The sequence below is a fragment of the Nelumbo nucifera genome, chromosome 2 (assembly GCF_055504915.1).
Source record: "Nelumbo nucifera cultivar China Antique chromosome 2, China Antique-T2T, whole genome shotgun sequence".
Lineage (NCBI taxonomy): Eukaryota > Viridiplantae > Streptophyta > Magnoliopsida > Proteales > Nelumbonaceae > Nelumbo > Nelumbo nucifera.
The window spans coordinates 9,996,848-10,021,408 of NC_142650.1; the positions used below are offsets into that span (position 1 = coordinate 9,996,848).

General features: G+C 43.8%; 1 long non-coding RNA gene and 2 other non-coding genes across 3 annotated transcripts; all 3 read left to right on the forward strand.

Moving 5' to 3' along the window:
• Positions 1-13,653: 13,653 nt before the first annotated feature.
• On the forward strand, positions 13,654-15,666 carry LOC104594928 (uncharacterized). Its single transcript, XR_734805.3, has 2 exons — positions 13,654-14,056; positions 14,165-15,666. It is a non-coding gene; the product is annotated as an uncharacterized LOC104594928 (long non-coding RNA).
• Positions 14,698-14,779, forward strand: LOC148801915 (small nucleolar RNA SNORD25). The gene has a single exon (XR_016083200.1). It is a non-coding gene; the product is annotated as a small nucleolar RNA SNORD25 (small nucleolar RNA).
• LOC148801916 (small nucleolar RNA snoR136) lies at positions 14,994-15,139 on the forward strand. Its single transcript, XR_016083331.1, has one exon. It is a non-coding gene; the product is annotated as a small nucleolar RNA snoR136 (small nucleolar RNA).
• Positions 15,667-24,561: the final 8,895 nt, after the last annotated feature.

Below are 24,561 nucleotides of genomic sequence, written 5' to 3' on the forward strand. Positions count from 1 at the left end.
CGCTCGCCACTCCAACACTTCACTCCCAAAGCACCAAGCCAGCCAAACGTACCCGACACCAAGGACGTCCGTACCCAAGGGCGACGCACCTGACTGATTTGGGATCTGACGCCTGACAGCCGCATTTCAAACGGCTTCCTGCCACCGCCACCTGCAATCGTCGTCGCTTGCCGCAGAGACGGCTCCGACAAAAGGAACAGTGGCGGTTCTGTCCGACCAGAGGAAATGACACCCGAACTGGCAGGAGTTCAAAAGTAATCATGCCCGACCTGACGGAGGCCTGGAAGTGAGTGCGCGAGGTGGTTATAAAAGGCTTCTACCCCCCCAGGGACGAGGTATGCTAACTTTCGCGCTATCTGGTTATTCTTGCCTTTGAAGGATTCTAACTTGAGCTTCGGAGCCCTTACGCCGGGTTCTCCCCGGAGCTTCTCTTCTCCTTCCGTTTCAGGTTCCTATTACTCAGTTCAGAGGCAAGATCATCGACAGCTAAGACCGGCCAGATTGTGCATCATCAATTGGCGCCGTCTGTGGGATATGCTTCAAAAAACCTCCCTCCAAAACTTTCATACCCTTTCCTTCTTCTCTGAAAAACTCATTACTCATGGCCTCATCCAGCAACGCCGAACGCGGCACAGAGACAAACACCACCGGGGAACAGCTCCAAGTTCCCGTGGTGTGTGTTGGGCAGTTCACCATCCCCCTCACGGTGGATGGAATCCCCAATCTGACTACGTCACAAGCAGTGACACCTGTAAGCCTACCTTCCGCAAACATCCCCTTCCCTCTTCCCATCGAGACTACCTTCACTGAACCAACCGCCGTCCCCCTGGCAGCTAGCCAAAATCGGTTGGACGACTTAATGCAATGCATGCGGGCAATGCAAGCCCAGATGCAGCAGTTCCAGCAGCACCAGCTTCACCAGCACCAAGTGTTGCACAACCTCTCCCAATACCACTATTAGCAGCAGTTCCCCCAACTGACACCGAACCAACCACTACTTCCACCTCACCACCCTGCCCCGAAGCCAGTAAAGGCCTCTCTGCAGGATGGACGCCTCCACCAAGGAAAGGCCTCCAGGCCCCAGAATCCCCTAAACAGCCAGGCCTCGTCCCCAGGCCGGAGAGAAAGAAAAGTCATCCCCGCTTCTCGGCTCGCAGGCGGATCAGGAACCTCGCCCGCGAGGTCAGCACCTCGGGTCTCCAAACCGGAGTCCCCACTGGTGGGAAACCGATTCGGCGCACTGGCAGCAGCGGACTACCAGCACTCCGAGCCCATCGAGCTCGGCAACACGGAGGCCAGCAACGCCAGCACAAGGCCCACTCAGCAGCGAAGACGCCGTCGAAGTCGACGAACCGCCACCCGCGTCTTATCCGAGCTCAGAGGCAAAGGCGAGACGAGCTCGGACGAGGTAGGAGTCGCCCCGATTCTCTCAGTTCCTTCCCCCCTCGCCTCAGAACTCCTGGCAGTCCCCTTGCCTAGAGATTTCAAGCTCCCGCCCCTAGACAAGTACGACGGATCCTTCGACCCCAATGACCACGTGGACGCTTTCCAGTCCCAAATGCACCTCGCCAAGGCCAGCGAATCATGCATGTGCGTGGCCTTCACCACCACCCTCAAGGGGGTAGCCCGCACTTGGTACAGGAACCTGACCCCCGGATCGATAAAGTGTTGGGCTCAGTTTGTGCAGGTCTTCACTGCACACTTTGTCACCAGCAAACGGTGCCCCAGAGCAGAGGAAAGCATCTTCGGAGTAGTCCAAAGGGAAGGAGAACCCATACGGGGCTACATCAAACGATTCAACGAGGCATGCTTACAAATACCTCGGTTAGACCCCGCGATACAGCTCGCCGCAGCAAAAAGAGGGGTGACGCACAAGGAATTCAAGTGGCACATGGTAGCTAACTAGCCCGCGACCGTGGCCGAGTTCCTCAAGCTCGCAGACAAGTTCATGAGAACGGAGGAGGAAATCAACCAAAGAACCGAGGGCGGAAACGAGAAAAGAAAGAGGGACGGCGAGCCCTCTAGCTCGGCCGACCGAAAAAACCCGGCCTGGGACCCAAAACCGAACCAGTCGTTCCGAGCTCCCCTGCCAGCTCGGACGGATTACACGCCATTGAACACGAGGCGGACCGAGATCCTAATGACGATCAAGGACGCCCCCTTCGTGAAATGGCCACCTCGCCTAAAGGGAAATCCGAACGAAAGAAACAAGAATTTGTATTGTAGTTTCCATAGGGACCACGGTCACAATACCGAGCAATGTAATAACCTCCGAGACGAGATAGAGGGGCTCATCCGTATCGGATACTTAAGAAACTTTGTACAGCACAACAATAATAGCAATAAAGCGGATCAGCCGGGCGAACACTTAAAAGACGCCCCGGAGACTAGCAGCAGGCCTGCCGAACCGATGCAGCGACAGCCTCCGGCAGAAAGGCCAGTTCGGGGAACCATCCATGTAATTGTGGGAGGTTCAGTGGTGGCAGGGTGCACATCAGCGGCAGCTCGGACCTCAGTTCGCGAAGCGGTCCTCGAGGAGCGGAACCCCCCGAAGAGGCCGAAGACCGAGGAGCCGATCCTCTTCACAGAAGACGACGCGCGGGGAGTTCGCTACCCTCACGACGACACACTTGTCATTAAACTCAGGATCAGCGACTTCGAGGTTAGGCGCGTGCTCGTAGATTCAGGCAGCTCGGCGGACATCCTCTTCAAGTCGGCGTTTGATCAGCTACAGCTGCCAAGGAGTGAACTAAAACCTGCAAGCACTCCCCTGGTGGGCTTGAGCAGGGAGGAAGTCAGGCCCCTTGGAAAGATAACGGTGCCCGTGGAAGTCGGCACGTGGCCTTGTGCGGTCAGACTCAACCACGATTTTCTGGTGGTCGCGACCCCCTCCCCATACAACGCTATAATAGGACGGCCAATCACGCATATCCTGCGGGCGGTGGTCTCTACCTACTATTTGGCAATGAAGTTCCCTACGGACTTCGGTGTGGGGGTAGTGCGGGGCGACCAGCTCGAGTCCCGCAAGTGCTACGTCGCCGCCCTAAAGGGCAAGTCCAAGCCGGCCGGCGACCTCGATCTGGAGCGGCCTACGGAGCAAGGCGAAGAACGAGCCTCGCCAACAGAAGAAACAGTCGCGATCCCGACCTCACCTACGGACCCAGCTCGCGCACTCCAGATTGGTGCTTCTGTCAATGAACCCCTACGGACCGAACTGGTAAGTTTTTTACTCCAAAATTTAGATATTTTTGCATGGTCCACGGCCGATATGCCCGGTATTGACCCTAGTCTTATAACTCACAAACTTAACACTGACCCTTTAGTCAGACCCGTTAGACAAAAGAAACGGAACTTAGCCCCGGAGTGCTGGAAAGCGGTCGACGAGGAAGTTGAAAAGCTCCTCGCGGCAGACTTCATAAGGGAAGTCCATTACCTAAGCTGGGTGGCCAACCCTATGCTGGTGAAAAAGGCGAACGGCAAGTGGCGCATGTGCGTCGACTACACCGACCTGAACCGAGCTTGCCCGAAAGACTGCTTCCCCCTTCCTAGGATCGACCGCCTAGTGGATGCGACCTCGGGACATGAATTGCTAAGCTTCTTGGATGCCTACTCAGGCTACAACCAAATCCGGATGGACCAGTCCGACGAGGAAAAAACCAGCTTCATAACCGAGTTCGGTCTATATTGTTACAAGGTCATGCCCTTCGGGTTAAAAAACGCCGGGGCGACCTTCCAAAGACTTGTAAATAGGCTGTTTCGGCCCCTGATCGGCACAAAGATAGAGTGCTATGTAGACGACATGGTCGTCAAAACACAGTTTTCGCAAGAATTAATACAAGACTTAGATTCTGTCTTCCAAATCCTGCGTCAGTATAACATGAAATTAAACCCCAACAAATGTGTCTTTGGCGTCACCTCGGGCAAGTTCCTGGGCTACGTTGTCAATCGACGTGGCATCGAGGCCAACCCAGACAAAATACAAGCCATCCTAGATATGAGACCACCTCGGAAAATAAAAGAAGTCCAAAGGCTAAACGGCCGCATAGCCGCCCTAAGCCGCTTCATGTCCAAGTCGGCAGATCGCTGCCTACCCTTCTTCAAAGCGATCAAAGGCAAAGGGTTCGAATGGACCCAAGACTGTCAGCTCGCGTTTGACGAGCTAAAAGGCTACCTCGCCAATGTGCCAACCTTAGCTCGGCCCGAGGAAGGCGAAGTCTTAGAGCTGTACCTCTCGGCTAGCGACGAGGTTGTCAGTTCGGTACTAGTAAAGGAGGCAGACTGGGTCCAATGACCCATATATTATGTTAGTAAAATCTTGCAGGGAGCGGAGACAAGGTACCCGCAGATAGAAAAGCTAGCGTATGCCCTGGTGGTAGCAGCACGAAAACTCCGCCCGTACTTCCAGGCCCACACCGTCATCGTCCTGACCGACAAACCTCTGAGACAAGTTTTACTCAAACCCGAGGTTTTCGGCCGGCTGACGAAGTGGTCCATCGAACTCAGCGAGTACGATCTCCAGTACAAGCCAAGAACTGCCATCAAGGCCCAAGCCTTGGCAGATTTTAACGCAGAGTGCACGTTCAACCCCGAAGCCCCTGAGCTGGTCGAGCCCGAGGTCCCCAGTTCGGGCGAACTTGGAGCTCCCAAGCCAAACGAGTCCGAACCCCGTGAAGTAGCAGCCAGTGTGGCCTCCCTCCTGGTTAGACCAAGCGCGAACTGGGATGAGGAGCCCTGGATCCTTCACGTAGATGGCTCCTCGAACCAACAAGGCAGCAGGGCTAGAATAGTGCTACGCGGCCCGGGCGGAACAAAACTGGAATACGCACTACGCTTTGAGTTCGCGGCATCCAACAACGAGGCGGAGTACGAGGCACTGATAGCCGGGCTAAACCTAGCGCGCAAGGTCGGAGCAAAGCACATGGTTATCAGTAGTGATTCCCAGCTCGTGGTCAACCAAGTTACAGGCGAGTACGAAGCACGCGAACTCACTATGATTGCGTACTTAGCAAAAGTAAAGGAAGCTCTGCTCAACTTCCAATCACACTTCATCAAGCAAATCCCGAGGTCTGAGAACGCTGAGGCTGACGCCCTGTCCCGACTGGCTAGCACGAGCCACAACGCCAGGAGAACCGTGTACGTAGAGGACTTGCCTCGGCCCAGCATTCTCGGTGGGGCAGAAGAGGTCGCTCCCGTCACCGAAGCAGAGCCGAGCTGGATCGACCCACTCGCGAGCTTCCTGTTAGACGAAACCCTCCCCGCGGACCGCAACACAGCCAAGAGGGTGCAGCGCCAGGCAGCCAAATACATCATGATAGACGAACGGTTGTACCGACGATCCTACACGCTCCCCTATCTGTGATGCTTGCGCCCAGCCGAAGCCGAGCTGGTACTCCGCGACATCCATGAAGGCTTGTGTGGCGGACACCTGGGGGGCAGAGCCCTCGCCCAAAAGGCACTTCAACAAGGATACTACTGGCCAACGATGAAGACAGAGGCAATCGAGCTCGTCAGAAATTGCGGCAAGTGTCAGAAGCATGCCAGCATCCACCATCAGCCCGCTGCCGACCTCAAATACGTCACCAGTCCATGGCCCTTCGCCCAATGGGGCATCGACCTCCTGGGGCCATTCCCACCAGCGACAGGCGGGAGAAAATTCCTAGTGGTGGCAGTAGATTATTTCACAAAGTGGATAGAAGCCGAACCCCTGGCAATAGTTACAGCCCGAAACATTCAAAACTTCTTTTGGAAGAACATCGTATGTCGCTTCGGGCTACCTCGGGTACTGATCTCCGACAACGGCAAACAGTTCGAAGACATCAAGTTCCAAGAATGGTACCGAAGTATGGGAATTAGTCAGAACTTCACATCGGTCGCACACCCGCAGGCAAATGGCCAAACAGAAGTAATGAACAGAGCCATCCTCCACGGACTGAAATCGCAATTGGACCGAGCCAAAGGTTTGTGGGTAGACGAACTACCAAGTGTTTTATGGGCACACCGAACCACGGAAAAGACCGCCACGGGTGAGACCCCCTTTAACCTCACCTATGGCACCGAAGCAGTGATCCCGGCAGAAATCGAAGTGCCTACGTTGCGACTAGAAGCGTACGACGAACGGACAAACGAGGGCGAGTTACGCACCAACCTCGACCTACTGGACAAAGTGAGAGACCTCGCGCACATCCGAACTGCGGCTTACCAACAAAAGGTAGCTCGGTACTACAACGCGCGAGTAAAAAAGAGGAACTTCCGCGTCGGCGACCTGGTTCTCCGTAAGGTCATGGTGCCCGAACCCGGCGTAGGGAAACTTGGACCAAACTGGGAAGGACCCTACAGAGTAATGAAAACACTCGGTGGGGGAGCGTACGAGCTCGGAACCCTAGAAGGGAAACAAGTACCCCGAGCATGGAACGTTGTCAACTTGAGAAGGTACTATCTATAGGCCACCAAGGCAAGTACGCCGAAGTCATTTCATAAAACGAACTAAAGGACCGAAATGGTCAGTTCGGCAAAAAATATAGCTCGAAGACACCAGTACATGAACAAAAAAACATTTCATTTCAAAACAGATGTGTACATTTAAAAAAAAAAGGGTGTACATTCACAAGCCCGGGGCTACTTCATCGTTATCAGAAGCCTCTTCGACAACGCCCGAAGGACCTGCCTCCCCCTCGGAGTCTGGTTCGGCATCCGCAGCATTAGCCATCTCCGGAGTGATGCGCGAAGTGGATATGGCGCTGGTATCGAGGTCGGGTACGTATTCCGGATCATCCACCGACTTAGCTTGAAACCCCTCATGTAGGAGTCTACCATCAGGTCATCGAAATCCGGCGAAGCAATGTAATCGCTGACAGCCTTCTTCTTCGCATCTTCGATGCCTTGAGAGAAGATCTGAGTCCTCTCCCTGATATCCTCCTGAGGATACTCGACCTGGTGCTCCAGGTCCAGCTTCATTTCCGCCATACGCTGCACCACCACTCCCATGGCCTCGGCATCCCTCTGAGACCTTGCCTGCCTTGACCGCGCATGGCGAGCAGCAGCATCAGCAGCACGAGCATACTCCTCAGCAGCTCACGCCTGCCTCGAGCATTTCTCCACCTGGTTCGCTAAGGCGTGAATGGAGGAGTTCACCTATCAAAGGAAATAGGGATCAGTGAAACGAATAAAAGAATAAAAGCCGAGCTCTAAAGAAGGGATCACTTACCACCATGGCATGAGTAATGGCACGGCAGGCCACTTGGTGCAGAGGGAGCTCGGTCCACGCCGCAACTTCCTCGGGAAACATTGCCTCCTTACTCCATTGAAGAGCATGAATAGGCGACAGCACGCTCCTGAAGTCCCCCGGGGCCTCCGAGCCCGACAGCCCAGCTCGCATATGAGCGGACTTGGAATAGACGGGAGCCCCCGTGTGTGTGGTTTCGGCATAAGGAGCCCCCGTCGGCCCCTGCATAGGAGGAACCATCTCGGGCTCCTCTGCCGGATAATCTGGCACCTCGGGCTCCGCAGCTCGGGATGGCTCGGCGCGAGCTCGCTTGTACCTGCGAAAAGGAGTTCGGCTCGGGTCCCTCAAGAATCCATTGTACCTACGAAAAGGAGTTCGGCATCAGTAAGACGTAAAAGAAGAGCAAGACAAGATCACTAGGGAAAAAACCTACCCGAACTCAGGTCCGCAACAATAAGCTTGGCCTCCGTCAGATACCATTGGCAATCCAGCCCAAGCCGCGCCCATTGCCGGAGGCCCTTCGCCGTCTCCTCATCAAGTGTGATGCCGGAATTAGGAGCGGCCACCCCCCAGTCGGTCTGAAACGGCCACCCCATCGCACTTCGCACCCCGAAATAGTCCCGCTTCCACGCCGGGACCTTATTGGGGAGTCCGTGTAAGAGCTTGAAGCCCGGGCGAGGGGACAGGTAGTATGCCCGCCTACGCCCAGGAAGGGGACCCACTTGCTTTTTCAACATTAAGATAGAAGAAAAAATCTCCAGATCCAGAGGGAAGTTCTCGTCGCAAAATAAAGAGATCGTTCCCACTAAGTTCCTAATAGAGTTCGGGTGAAGCTGGCCAACCGTCACACCGAAGTGGTTTAGGACCTCGACAAGAAGAGGGTGAAAGGGCAGTCGCAGCCCCGCGGCGAGCTGTTCCCGGAAAATCACCATCTCATCAGGACAGTGTTCCCAAGGAAAGCTGCCCGTAGGGATAAAGTAACCGTACTCACTGGGCAAATTGTAGTAGTCTACGAGGGTTTGAAGTTCCTCAAGCGTCATAGTTGAAGGGCCGAACTGATCTACATCTGGCCACGACGGGAGGTGGATGCCGACCTACCCGAAGCACCTCGGGTGGTAGGCCCGACCCCTTCCTCAGGACCTACATCGGGCTCACTTGAACTACCGTGGGACGCAAACTGGTTCGTAGAACCCACATCAGACCCGCTTGAACAGTCTGAACCCTCCAAACCAGACATCGTGAAACCGAATGGGATTCCAAAAACACTCACCCGGGAAGAAGACTGAAGCAGACCGCGAGAACTCGAACAAGCAAGAAAACCTGGGACGCGAGCTGAAACTTAAGGCGCGAGCTCAAGGTGTACAACGGTAGCAAGGACGCCCCCCCCCCCCGCGCACTATTTATATCCACAGCGTACGGAAAGCGACGGCCCAGATCGAAGCCAATCCATTGGCCCACAGCCGCGCTATGCCGCACGTCTTCCAAGACCAATCAGCGCACGTCTTTCCGAAACTGGCGGAACGTCACGCACGTCTTGTCAGAGGATAGGTGTCGGCACGCGTCTTCCCGAAATTGACGGGGTAACGGCACACGTCTCCTCGCAATAAAAGCGTCTGCAGCGCAACTCCAGAACAACTGCCGTCACGACTCCCAAACGCGCTTCCTTTTTTGAAAATCAAATTAGAGCAAGCGCGCTCAGCACGACCAAAACCCTTCTGCTACCTTGCAAACTCCCCGCGCCAAGACGGGACCGTTGTCGCAGGGAGTGGGGGGCAATTGATGAAGGGAAATTTGGCCCGACCTCGTGATCGCCCGAGACGTGGCAAAGGCAAGCAGCTCAGGACAGTAGAGCGCCCAAAGCGAACATCGGAAGCAAGTCCAAACTCACTACCAAGCCCGAACTCCAGACCGCTGTACTTAGTCCGAGCTCCCTGTCAAAGGCCCGAGCTCCCTAAAAACCCGAGCTCCCTAAGTCCGAGACTCCTGTCAAAGGCCCGAGCTCCCTAAAAACCCGAGCTCACTAAGTCCGACTCCCTACTAGGAGCCCGAGCTCCCTAAGAACCTGAGCTCCCTAAGCCCGAGCTCCCTGTTAAGAGCGAGCTCCCTGTTAAGGGTCCGAGCTCCCCAAGAACCCGAGCTCCCTACTAGGAGCCCGAGCTCCCCAAGAACTCGAGCTCCCTAAGTCCGAGCTCCCTACTAGGAGCCCGAGCTCCCTAAGAACCCGAGCTCCCTAAGTCCAAACTCCCTACTGGGAGTCCGATCTCCCTAAGTCCAAACTCCCTACTGGGAGTCCGAGCTCCTTGTTAAGAGCGAGCTCCCTACTGAGAACCCGAGCTCCCTGCAAGGAGCACGAACTATACTGGGCCCCAAGCCTCACAAAGCTGACCCGAGCTGACCCGTGGCAGCTCGGAACACTCCAAACCGAACTCAAGGCACCTCGCTCGCCACTCCAACACTTCACTCCCAAAGAACCAGGCCAGCCAAACGTACCCGACACCAAGGACGTCCGTACCCAAGGGCGACGCACCTGAATGATTTGGGATCTGACGCCTGACAGCCGCATTTCAAACGGCTTCCTGCCACCGCCACCTACAATCGTCGTCGCTTGCCGCAGAGATGGCTCCGACAAAAGGAACAGTGGTGGTTCTATCCGACCAGAGGAAATGACACCCGAACTGGCAGGAGTTCAGAAGTAATCATGCCCGACCTGACGGAGGCCTAGAAGTGAGTGCGCGAGGTGATTATAAAAGGCTTCTACCCCCCCAGGGACGAGGTATGCTAACTTTCGCGCTATCTGGTTATTCTTGCCTTTGAAGGATTCTAACTTGAGCTTCGGAGCCCTTACGCCGGGTTCTCCCCGAAGCTTCTCTTCTCCTTCCGTTTCAGGTCCCTGTTACTCAGTTCAGAGGCAAGATCATCGACAGCTAAGACCGGCCAGATTGTGCATCATCAAATAAAAAAACAAAATGTTGTATATGCTTGTATTTCACCATATTGTTTAAGGAAATATATTTTTGCAATTTTACCCTTTTTATATTGCTGGAAAGGCATGATGTCATAAGAGTTTTGTGACCAATCAATTGGTTGATTGGAATGATGTGATATCTGAAAAATATCCTAAACAATTCAGCTTCAATCAGTGCAAGGCCCATTCCAAAAGCCTTTATGGCCTTGCATTGTGAATATCTCCCAATGAAATAAAGTACATAGGTACGGAGATATTCTCAATGCAAGGTTGTAAAGACTGTTCGAACAGTTTGAATGGGCCTTGCACTTGTTGATGCCAGTCTCATCATAAATTGTTAACCAATCAAGTGGAATTTATCAAAATTCATGGATGGGGTTTGATAGTGTATTATGTACACAGTACAGGGGAATCATAGGTGGGGCAGAGCAGGGTGCATGAAAGGCCAACTAAACATAGGAAGGAGAGCCTTCAGTTATGTGAATTTGATCCCATCCTATTTTATGTATGGTTAGGACTGGCAATCTTGACCCCAACCCATTTGGCCCACCCACCCATACCCAGCCATTATATTGGTGGGTCAATATGAGTCAAGTAATTCATTAGGGTTAGTGGAAAAGGGTCAAGGTGGGTTGGGTCGCGTGGGTCATGATGGGTTGAGTCAAAGTTAAGCTCTATCTATACTCGTCAATCTAAAAAAAACAACAATAGTTAATGTGACTCGAACTCAATACTCCTAACGAGTCTACATCTCATTACAAATCCAAACCACCATGCCACATTTCATTTTATAATGAAAAGTGAAATAAAATAGATTGTATTAACTTTCATGTTTACATGCAATTTTACATGAAAGCACTTTAATAAAAGCAATTTTATAAAATAATTTTATGAAAAGCATTCTTATGAAAGTAGTTTACAAAAGTACTTTTAAACAAAGGCACTTTTATAAAAGTACTTTTACGAAAGCACTTTTACAAAAGTACTTCATGAAAGTACTTTTATGAAAGCACAAAAGCACATTTATAAAAGTTCTTTTATGAAAGCACTTTTACAAGAGTACTTTTACACAAAAACACTTTTATAAAAGTATTTTTATGAAAGCATAAAATCACTTTTATAAAAGTACTTTTATGAAAGAACTTTTATAAAAGTTATGCATTTTGTTTGCATTTTCTGCTATTTTCTACATTTTCTAAAAAAATGTACTATTTTCTGCATTATTTGCAATTTTCTGGTATTTTTCTACATTTTTGAAAATTTTTGGTATTTTCTATATTTTCTACAATTTTTGGTGCTTTTTTTGCATAATTTCTGCACTTTTTTATGTTTTTCATGCATTTCCTGCAATTTTCTTTGCATTTTTATGATTTTTCTACAAAAGTTCTACATTTTTTGTAATTTTTGGTATTTTTCTATATTTTTCATAATTTTCTGTTATTTTTTTGTATTTTTATGAAATTTCTACAATTTTTTGGTATTTTTTGCATTTCCTACATTTATTTTTGCTATTGTCTACATTTATCTACAATTTTTGCATTTTTGGGTATACGGGTTGAAATGTTTTTTTTTTTCTCGGATATACAGGTTAACCCAACTTGTTTATGTCACGCGACAGTCTTAAGATAGATGATTTTCTCAAAAATGCTTTTTTTCTAGGTATACGGGTCGACTCGGCTCGATTCTTTCACGTGGCATCCTTGAGAGAGATTATTCTCTCAAAAATTGTTATTTTGGGGCATACGGGTTGCCCTAACCCATTTCTACCACGTGGTAGTCTTGAGAGATGTTCCTCTCAAAATTTTGTTATTTTGGGGTATATAGGTCGACCCAACCTGTTTTTGTCACGTGACAACCTTGAGAGAGAGAGATGTTCCTCTTAAAAATTATTATGTTGGGTATACAGGCCATCCCAACCCATTTTTGTATTTATAGGTGAGGATAAGTGGGTCAGTATGGGTGGAGGTGGTTAAGGATTAATATGGGTGGGTTATGACCCTTTAACAAGAATTGACAATGGGTTATGGTGGGTTGGTATTCAACCCTTACCCAACCCACCCATTTACCACCCTAGTCACATGGTCCCACTTGGTAGATGTTTGCGTTTTGTTGTTTTTTCTATTGCTGCTAACAACAATATGGTAATAAAACGTGGCATTGAAAAACACCTATGTGGCAGTAACAATAATGGTATCAAATAGAAAACCTAATAAAACGTTTTATGAAAAAACAACATACTTATGCAACACCGTTTTCTAAGAAAATATGAGCTGATTGGATTGATTATATCGATTATTGTTTGTCTTTATTGTTAGTTCTTGTTGTTATAAACTGATTATACAATTAAGTAATTAATAACATATAAAGGTCTCTTGGTTTTTTTAATAAATTTTATTATATTTTATGTCTAAAAGATAAACTATATAAATAGTATACAAGATAATTTGATTAAAAATTACTTGTTTTATTAACATATAAAAAATTACTATCTTAAGAGGTTATATTATCAAGAATGAAATTTTTAAAATTATAAGTAATTATAAATGTCTGGTATAATTAGTTTAAACCCGATTAATTCAGTTTTATCAGGTAGAATCAATTAATAATCAATTTGAGACTGGTACACCCTATCTCGAATCCCTTCCCATTGAGGGTGCAACTTGGGAGATCACATCAACACTCCATAGGACGCACCCCACTTTGCACATCTCAGCGTGTATTGGGAACATCACTGTGGGGCATCGATGTGAACTTGCAACTTGGACAAGTTTAGTTTGAAAACTTATAGGAATCTTGGGTTGATTAATGAAAATTTCTGGCATGTACTATCAAATTTGCATGCACATCCCATAGAGTGTGCCCCATAATACATCTTAACCATGAATTGAGAATATCTTCCAATGACAAGCATAGAAGATATTTTCAATACACATGCATTTAGGGCCTATGTAGAGTGCACTCTGTGAATTTGTATCTCCTACTCACAAAGATCTACTCACATCTACCCATAACCATTTGTCTGCAATGCAAACACAAATATGTATATTACATATTTATCCATTTTTCGGTTCATGAATGCAAATAAGATTCACATTTTAAACTATTTTTGCATTCATCTTGTTTGTTCCAAATCAATGAAAAATGTGGGCCCATCATTAAATGCTCCAATTATCTTATACTCCAATACTTTAACTTTAGTCAAAAAGTTAATTATCAAATGAATACAAAATTATATCCAAAAACATATGTACATTAAATAAATCGGAGTATCGCAAACAAAAGGAGCCTTTGTAACATTATTCCCCATTTACATGTTACTATTCATGGGAGTTGTTTGTTCCAAATGTATTTACAGGTCTGCCGTCTGTATACTATGTGAATTCTGCACTGCCTGTCAAGTGCCAACTATAACAAACGATATTATGCTTCCAAACCTACGATAAAAATTTGCTCTGTCATCCTGATGCCTGCATCACCATCGTCGGATCAAGCCAACCCTCGTATTCCAAACCTACGATAAAAATTTGCTCTGTCATCCTGATGCCTGCATCACCATCGTCGGATCAAGCCAACCCTCGTAAACTTCTTTGTATTAGGGTTTGTGTCTGAATGGCTGAATCCAAGACCTGGTAATAACATCTAACCCGTTAAATTTCTAAAACTGTTAGGTAACCGTTCGATCTGATTATTGTTCGCTTATAAAAGGTGACGCCACGGACAATCGACTTACCTCTGTGCACGTCGAGGCTTTTAGGGTTTTCTTTCTGGCCATTTTGCTAGGCGGTCTTCGGCTATCGTCTCGTCTCTGGATTAGGGTTTCTTTACTCTTTTCAATATACTTTTGCGTTCTTCCTTAGAGGGTTTTCCTTGTATGGCTTCTTCTAATCTCTTATTGTCTCATCGATCTCTGTTCCGAGGATCAATCCAACTTTTACCATTGTTTCTTCTAATCTTTCATTGGTTCTTCTTCTCACCAGGAGAGTAGAAATCGAGGTCATGGCGGGGGGAAATTTCATGCACAGAGATATCTCTTACGTCGTTAATGAGTTGCTCGTCGACAGTCTAGCGAACAGGTGCCGTCTTTTTTTTTTCAATTTCCAAGGTTTTTATTCTCTATTTTAAGCTTCTTTATCTGGTCGGCGCGATTAATCTGTTCCCGCCCGATTCGTTCCCTTGAAGCGATATGAAACTCAAATTTTCAATTTGTGATATCTTGTCCTGCTGTGTCATATCAATGGCGCTGCAATCTATGAAATTTGAGATATTGTTTATAGGAAAATTTACTATGTTTCTTCCTTTTTCATAAGAACTTGCTTCATTATCTGGTCATTGGGATCTCTATTCCCATTTGGCTCGTTCCCTTGAAGCGACAAGGAGTTGTTGTTCATTAAGCAATTTGCTTTTCTCCTTTGCACCATTGTTGATTTGGGGAACACTGGAGCAACTACATCCTCTCTTCTCTTATTTATTTTTTCTACGGATATTTCGTTTCCGATTTTAGTGTTTTTCGAGCAACAATGACGAGTATACAGACCTGTAATGATTTGCGAATATGATCGCAACTCTAAGAACATCTAAGGGACTGAGTTGTTCGACATTTGTTTCTTGTTTGAACGTGCCCTTATTTTCGCTGTTTTTTTATTGTCTAAATTTCTGAACATAGTCCATGATGACTCCATAGACCTGTACTGAAATGCGGACATGACCGCAACCTCTGAACATCTAAGGGGCTGAGGCACTTCCTTTTATTTTCTTCCCTTCCCAAAAGTAGAAATTTTACCGATATGCAATTTAATTTTTGGAATCATAGCTTCACTTTCTTGAGCTACTCAAGATAGTCTACTTGATACTTTGAGCCTTTAGTGGAACTATTTAAGTGAAGCCAGAAAGATGTTCCTCTCGCTATCCAGTGGGACGATTGTATTTCATTTGGACGTTGGGGAACGATATTTGACTTCTACTTGCATTCCTGAATGTTAAAACTTAATTTAAAATTCATAGTTCGATTAAACGCATTTAGGTTTTCACTCTTGATGTTTCTTTGGGTGGTCTTGCTTGATTCTTACCCCTGCATTCCAGAGGTTTGCTGTCAATCTGAGGACATCCAAGAGAATGGAGGACATTCCGTTAACGAATATGTACTTTTTCTGGTTCTCTATTGAATTCCATTAGCCTTTAATAGTGTTAACTGTTAACAATCATGCTTGATCGATTCATCTCTATGTTGTGTTTAGTGAAATGGGAGTGCCATGTTTGTATGCTTAAAAGAGCAGTTACAGGATTTGTCAAAGAATCTTGAGGTGATGATTATCTGCTTATAATTTGTTCTCTAAGTAGTGGTGTATCTGGGAAATGCTGTTAACAGGTTAATCTTAATGGTTTTGCAGTCTAAGAAAAACCATTTATGTGTAATGTGGATGGACATGCATTAATTATCTGGAAAATTATGTACAGACCCAAATCAGAATTCTGAATTCCAGTCCACATATAGCAGAATCTAAAAACACATATAATTTCACTTTGTGAAAAGTTGGGACAAATTCCCACACCATGTCAGGCTAACATTGCCTCAATGTCACTCTCATTTTCTTTTGAAAAGACATTCAAATACCCTTGTTACAAAATATGACTCGTTCAAAGAAAATGCAATATCAATATCATCCTGGTAAATGTTATCGCTGTCCTTAAATTAATTGGGATAAAACAATACTATATATTTGTGATAGATTTACTAAGTTGAGATGGTGCACACGATAACCAATGCTATTATGTCACTGACTTTGACTTGATTGCGATAATAAAAATACAACACTTCCAGACCTAATATGTCTTTTTTTCATTATCAAACAATATTTCATATTTATAATCGTTTTTGCATGTATTTAGATTTAAAATTAATATATGCTAATTCTATCTTGGTAAACTTTTACAAGTTGGTTAATATGGCATTTTATTGCCAAATGGTCATTAAGGAGAAGTGAACACGCAATAATTAATATTTTATGTCATTGTCTTTCAATTAATTGTAATTAAATGTATTATCCAAGTGATGATGATCATATCTTTCGCAATGAATTTAGCCAACATTTTGAATTCATATTAGTAAATTTTTACTAAGATAATATTGAATTCATATACAATTGTTTTGGGAGAGCACCACATGTCCGTTCACTTCTAATTAGTCCCATAGTTGCAACTTTGTAAAGTTTGATTAAGTAGGCAAATATAGTCTCATTTGAGGCTAATGTGAATAGACATAACAATCAATATTATAAAAACAAACTATTATGTTATAAATAGAAATTAAAATGAAAAAAAGAATTACTAATACCAATGGGCTTAGCTAATATCTTAGATTCATCTTTGTAAATGTCCATTTGGTTGGCAATTTGGGCATTCAATACTTCAATACTAATGTTATGAAGTAATCAATATGCAACATATAACATGAAAGTCATCCTATAATAAAAATCAAGTAAATCTCTTCTATTTTGCTAAATTTGGTAAATTCGTATTAAGAAAGAATACCGGGTTTGAGATAGCGGTGCAATTTTGGTGGGTTGGGCCAGGTTTATTGTCAACCTGGGCCTGGCCCTAAAATTTGGGCCTAAGGCTTGAACCTGATAGGGCTATAATCGGAATCTACATCTGATCCGATTACAGATAACATACATTTGAATCTGATCAGATTTAAAAGCTTGGATTTGAATCCTAATGGGCTTGGATTGGATTTGGATTTAATCTGACTTTGTTATAAATTTTATAAAATTTCAAAAAATGTAAAAAAATTATTTATCTTTGAACCATTATATATAATTTATTAATATAAATATAACACACTAAATTTATCTTATATATATATATATATAATATAATATATAGAACACATTTTTTATTTAAATATAATTATATAAAACTTAATACATTAAAATTAATAAATATTATATTACAAGTGAATTTAGTTTTTATTCGGATTAGGTGAGGTAAAATGTAACATCTGAGTCCAACCTGAGTACATATATACACCATTGGATCAGATGTTGGATTGGGCCTCCGGTTTTTGGGTATCGTTGATAGGCCTAGAACTTGAGGTCAAGCCCGATCTTTCCAACCCATGCCTAGCTTGCATGGGTTATACATAAACCCACTCTAACCCGATCTTTCTAATCCAGGTTGGGGTCGAGTTCGTCAATGAACCCACTTTAAAATTGTACATGTATATATGTATTTATAAAAATATGTATGTATATGTATATGTGTATGTATATATATATATGTATTTATGAAAATATGTATGTATGTATGCAAAATTGTATAGTTGAGTTGGGCTTAGGCTGCATTCAAGCTACCTTAAGGGCTAGGCCCGGGCCTGATCAGAAAAATAAATAAAAAAGTGACTTCTTGGGCCTGAACCCAGCCTGAGGATCGAAAATCCATACCTAACCCAGGTAAAATTTTTGGCTGGGCCCGCCTAAGTTGCACCCCTAGTTTGAGATAGCTTATGAGCTCATGTTGTAGAAACACAAGAGGGAGAGAATACAATGATTGGGAAAAAAGGGTGGAAGAGAGTGGAAAAGAGGGAGAGAGATTTGAATGAGTCATGTTTTGTACCAAGGGAATTTTAGCCTTTTGTCTTTTAAAGGGGAAATGGGGTTTTGAAAATTTTATTTTGAAGAATTCAAAATTTTTAATGGCCATTTGGCATATATGGACTATATGTGCCAACCTTGTAAACATTTACCCGAATGAGATTTCATTTTCATCAAACATTTTCTTCGAATGAATTATGTTTTGTAATAAGGGCATTTAGTCTTTGTCTTTTCAAAGAAAAATGCGAGAATTACTGAAGATTTTTTTATGTACTTTTCCCTTAATTATTTGACCTCTCTGTACTTTTCCCTTAATTATTTGCTTCCGAATGCAGGGATGCGGTATTTGCGAGCCGTATAAAGAATTACTGAAGATTTTTCTAAGAAAAAAGAGTTGGGTTGTCGAAGTATGAATCTGGGTCCGAAGATTTTATGACCTTCAGACCAACAAGTGAACATATTGAATCATTGTAAATTACTAATCCGCTTCTTTTTCTTGTAAATTGTGTTATAGTAGCGAAGTTCCCTGTTAATTTGTGTAGATATATTTTGGTTATAATTACAATCTCAGTGTATTTTAATTGGGTCCTTTCTTGATTTTATAACCCATTTAATTCAGTTATGACTTGTGATAACTTGAGGATTCTGGGTGAAGAGAAATTCGACATTTTTGCAGTGATTGGCTTTGCAATAATGATGCAAAAAGTGGAGAGCGCTATAGGATGGATCTATTTTATTCATTTAACACTTGTAAAAGAGCTTGCGTTCACTCTATCGGAGTGAACCCGACCAGAAATTTGAGTAGTGACCCGGTAGTGGCGTCAATTGGACCCGATTTGGTCCAATTCTATCCGGTCAAAGAATTTTTCAGATGCAACAGGTCCAATCCAATCCGTTAAATTCCTTTCTTTTTCCTTCGCACCTGTATTTTTATCTTTATCAATGGACTGGGTATTGTTTCAATATCCAATTCAATATAAATTCATTATAAATGGGTATCCGTTGACACTTTTATTCTTATCTTTATCAATGTAACAGATGAAAGAAACCCAATATTAAGAATAGAGCAAATTTCTTAAATTGTCCTTATAGTGTAGCTAATTGACCAAGTCTCTCTACTGCTTACATGTTTTAGAGTACCCTTGGCTTCTTTTGACAATTGTCTACCTCCTTGTTAACACTAATACGAAAAAACAATTTTACCCATTACTTTTTCAAATTTTTATAATGAAACAGGAAAATGGAGGAAGAGAGAACAGGTCGAGAGAGGGAGCGATTGTGCCGGTGGTGGATGGTGGAATAGGAGAGGGCAGAGGCAGAGAGATTATACTCGTCGCTGGTGGACGATGAACATGGGACGGCGCAACCGGCAAAACATTATCAGTCGAGTCCTTGCTCCGTGGCCAGGTTAAGGCCCTCCTCGACTCCTACAGAAGTGCAAGATGAAGTCGATCTCTCGAAACTTGCAGATTCTGGCAGAGCTAGGGCTAATGCAACAAACTTTGAAGGTTTCAGACAGGAAGCTACAAGAGTCCCAGACCAGGTCCAGTTGGGGATCCCTTCAAGAAATTTCTCAGTTTGTTCGATTAAATTTTGGGTTCCAGACATCTTTAGCCATTTTCATGAAATGGGCAATACTGTTTAATAGGACCAAGTTAGACGTAACAAGATTCAGTCAGAGTAAAGTCCATTCAAACAGCTATCATAACCTTGCATCGGGGAATATCTCCCCAATATAAAGGCTGTCACTGTTCGAACAGACTTTGCTCCGATTGAAGCCGATCTCAAGTTAGACAGAATTACCTCTATTCTGCTATTATCGTAGCAGAACCTAACCATGAGCTCAAAACCCTCTGCTCCTCCTGGAAAGTCATGGACTATGACCTTGTCATTCCTGCTCTTGCTCACAGATTTATCAAATAATTTGCTTAATCTACCCGAAAATGATGAAATAATTTTCTGCAATTTCCTGGTGAACGAATGGGCACTTAGTCACTTCAGCGGCAATTGTTCTCATCCATGGCGCGGACTCCTCCTATTCTCCTTCTCCAGGAGCAAAGACAGAACAGACGATTGCTGGTTGGGTATACTGATAATAACCGAATATTACCACTGTTACTGTCCTATCAACGACAAAATCGGGATGGGGCCTTGTAGATTGTTGTCGGAGAGCTCGAATCGGAAGAGACGTTTGAGGGAACCGATCTCAGCCGGGACCACGCTGGAGAAGGGAACTTATATGCTACTCCACACCTTAAAAGAAAGACAACTTGAAAACCTATCTATAACAATTGTTTGACCTGAATTTCAGAAGGAAGTTTGACTACGGAGAAAGAAATTTCTCCTTTGGCGTGAGGATGCTGAGAGGCGGAGTTTCTCCTAGGGGTGTTCACGGGTCGGTTTATTGAGATTTTTCCAATCGATCCGACCTAGTCGGGTTACTGAGTTGGAAATCGAAACCGACCCACTGATAGGCCAAACCGATTTGGTCGGTTTGAGTCGGGTTGGGTCGGTTTCTGTTTTGCTCCTATACAAAAGGACACCTAATTGAATTCTAATTGTAATTGTCTAATGGGTTGTCTATCTGACGTAAAAGATTATAGAAAGTTAGAAACTAGGATAAATTGCTTATTCTAATTGTAATTGTCTAATGGACCTTCTAGTTCTAGTAGAAGACTAGTTATAATTAAGTAGGAAACTACTCAAACTAGGAACTATTGAACTAGTAGATCTTCTACTAGTTCAGTTCGGGTCGGGTTGGTTTTGGTTTTCACACAAGAAAACCGAAACCGATCCGATATATTGGTTTATATATTTTTCCAACCCGAAACCGATCGATACTGATGAAAACCTGGCCGACTCGGGTTGGGTCGGTCTGGATTGGTCGGTTTGGTTGGGTTGGGCATTCTTATGAACAACCCTAGTTTCTCCCATTTGAAACTAAACCTCGGCCCTATTCTTAGACGGTGGAAAGGTGCATGTGAGGCCGGAATTTCTCCTTTGGAAGCTCAGGTTCAGTTCAGCTGTCACATGTGTGCAAATTGTACGGGTGCTAACAGAAAGGGATAAAACTAGTTGATTGTTAGAAAACTTAGAGGTACTAAATATATAATAAAGAGTAAGGGTAGAGTTAATCAATTAGTTAAATCATAAGGGTTGTTTAAGAAATTTGTCCTTAAAAATAGGGAAAATTTCCGATTAATACCACTTTGGCTCGAGTGATAATTTGGTCCCCAAACTTTAATATGTGACAAACTAGTACCTGAACTTTTAAAATGTGACAATCTAGTATCAAAACTTTCAAATGTGACAATCTAGTACTTGCTGTTAATTAGTCCGTTAATCAGCTGTTAAGTGACATTTGAAAAGTCAAAAATGCCCTTTGAATGGCATCTAATTCTCTTTATGAACCATCCAAATATTAACAAAAAACTAAACAGTCCTAAATCTTAGCCTCTTCTATTCAAAAAAGTTGGTGATTGTTCAGAAGAATCTAGAATTTGGGATTATTCATTTTATAGTCAATGTTTGGATGCTTGATAAAGAGAATTAGATTGCATTATTAGGGCATTTTTGACTTTTCAAATGTCACTTAACGACTGATTAATGGACTAATTAACGACAGTTATTGGATTGTCACATTTTGAAAGTTCGGGTACTGGATTGTTGCATTTTAAAGTTTGGGGACCAAATTATTACTCGAGCCAAAATACAAGGTACTGATCAGAAATTTTCCCTTAAAAATATCACCACCATTATCTAGGAATATTATTTTTTGTCATAAAAACATTTAATAAATATTGGTAGTTTGGCCATTATAAATTATTTGAATGAATATGTGAACAACTTCTTTCAAATGCTCAAGGGGTTTTAATGAAATGTGAGTTTTCTACGATAAAAACTCACCAACTTTGAAGGTAGTGATCAGTGATGAATTTTAAGAGATGCAAAAAAGTTATGATGAATTCTAAAATAATATCCCTAAAAAAGTTTATATTAACAAACTGATTTCTCTATTTATAATGGGATTTAAAAATTCACATGAATTTAAAAGAACTTCAGTTGATTGGTTTGTCTTTTTCTATGGATTGTTGTTTTTTTAAACTAAGTATCCTAGTGCAAGGTGCCAACCAGCTGGTTGGTAAGGTCTCTTGCTGGTCATAGCAGAGACTTGGGATAAAATCCCACCTGTACTAGGGTTGGGGGATGGGCTACATTAAAAAATAGGGTTCAATGCTTAAATTACCCTTATGGTTTAGCAAATGGACCCAAATATGCCCTACAAATTACTTAAAGTACTTCAGACATTTCTAACAATAGACAAAAAGATTACTTTAAGAGAAGAGACATTTCTAACAACGTTAGAAACCCATAACAGACAGATCAAAAAGATTACTTTACCCTTGGTTTTTCTTCAAATTTTCAAAATGTAACATTTCTTCTCCACCCAGATCTGCCCTAACAACTCTAGATCTGAAGTCCCAAAACCAGATAATATCTCTTGGACGCTCTCTCATCTCCTCTATTAAGAGAAGAGAAGGCTTGGGTGTCTTCGGCCGTCTCTTTATTTGAAGACGTCAGCCATAACTGATTAAACAGTGGGTCCAAAGGTGGAGTGTCCTGATTACACTGTTGGTTGGGCTCGATTGGTGGAAGATGTTAGCCATGCCATGATAAGTAACAAGGTTGTACTGACATGATTGGTTAGGCTCGAATTCTGCATTCTGTAGACAAGATATAAGAAACACCGTAGCACAATTTGATACCGTGTCTGTGGAGCCAATTTCTGAGTTCATGAATCGTTTTGGATACAATTTTTGAGTTCACTCCAAAGTGTAACATTCTGTATGAATGATTTGAGAGTAACAGGTTCATCCTAATCACTTTCATTCTCTTTTTCTTTACATCATTAAATTCGACCTCCTCAACTACTTTAGAAGCCTTCACCTTTGATCTTCTAAAGTCAACCATTGGAAGAATACAGAGAAACTTTTGTGAGGTGAACCAAAACACTCCACTCTCAATGAACAAACTTTTGTGAGGTGACACCAAAACACTCCACTCTCAATGAACAAACATTGAAGCTTTTCTGTTTTTCTTGGGAAAACCGGAAGAAGACCAGAAGATGCAGAAGCCTTGAAAATGCTGTCCTCTCTTACAATAGACAGAAAGCGCTGAAATCCCATTAAATCTTGCAGGGGCATAACTGAAATTCTGTCCAGTTGAGAAATCTTTTTTTTCTTCTTCGTTGTTTAAACCTTAGCTAAACTCCAGAGAGAGTACTACGCTCATTCCCCATCTTCTTTTTATCTTTCTTTCAAAACCTTAGATAAACAACTGAAAACCTTAGTCATGTGTGAAAGAAACTCCTGTTTGATTTTATTTTGAAAATTTGATTCAAGTAAAATTTTAAGATCAATTTGATTCTCAGGTTGATGAAAATTTAAAGAATAATAAAGGGCAAAATTGATCACAGAAGGGTAATTTTGGAATTAAAAAAATTATATATGTCAGGTAAGGGTGTCAATGGACCAGTTTTGGAAAATCAATTTGGATGGACCAACAAGACATATTGGATTAGACCAATCCAGTCCAAAATATTTATTAGATTGGATTGGACCTGGTCCGTCTATAATAAATTTATATTAGATTGGGTTGGATTAAGCCAATATCTAGTCTATTAATATAAGAATATAGGTGTCAATGGACCGGATTTGGGTTGAAACCAATCTAAATTAAAACGAATTTGAACAGATTAGATGGTCCAAACATTGAGCCAGTCCAAAATGTTCCAAAACATTCATTGGATTGGATTGGACTTGGTCCATTTGTAATGGACTTACATTGGACTGGATCGGATTGGACCAAATCCAGTTCAATTGACACCTCTAATGTCATGTGACATCACATGCGAACGGATTGTCACACTAACGGTAGGGGAGGATTTTGTCCATTATGAGAAATGTTCGAGATACTTTAAACAATTTCTTAAACAATAGGGTAAATTTGTGTTCATTTACTAAACCATAAGGGTAGTTTAAATATTTAAGCCCCCAAAAAATCAAATATCCTAGTTTTTCTGTATTATCCATAGATTTGGTGTAGCTCGACCTAGTAGGGCTGTAGGAGCACCTCCTAAGATTTGCCGCATTCACATCAGCGCCCCACAAGGGTAAAAACTTTGCTGTTTTGAAAAAACAGCCTGGGGCTGTCTTGGTTGCCCGTTGTGAATGACATCTAATCATGAGTGTGGATAAAACAGTATTTACACTCAACAAAGACCAATGAGGATGTGAATTAGTTAAGGTGTCATGTGCAAGAGCTCCCAAATCAGCCCAGGCTGTTTTTTCTAAACAGCCAAAGTGATCTCCCCACAAGGTGGCACCCCCCTGCACATCCCAACCATGTATTGGGAACATCTCCCAATGAGTACGGGATCATAATACTGCAACAGCCAGCAGCCTTAAAAGACTGGGCAGGTCCCTATTGTTCCAAAGAATGGCCTGTCTGTCACTGCTTAATTTCCAGCCTCCGCACAAGGCTCTAGTTCTGTCGGAGACTGGGGATCTGAATGTACGCTTTCTACCTGCAAGGCATTACAGGCTTACAACCATATATTGAGAACATCTCCCATTCAGATTAGCTGAATGCTTTGGCTATTCATCAGGCTGTGGAACCAATGATGAGGTTCTACGCCAGTAATAAATTCATGGGCACCACTGTAAAAGGTGCAGGCCCTATACATTTTATTACTGGCGTGAAACCTTATCATTGGTTGCACAGAC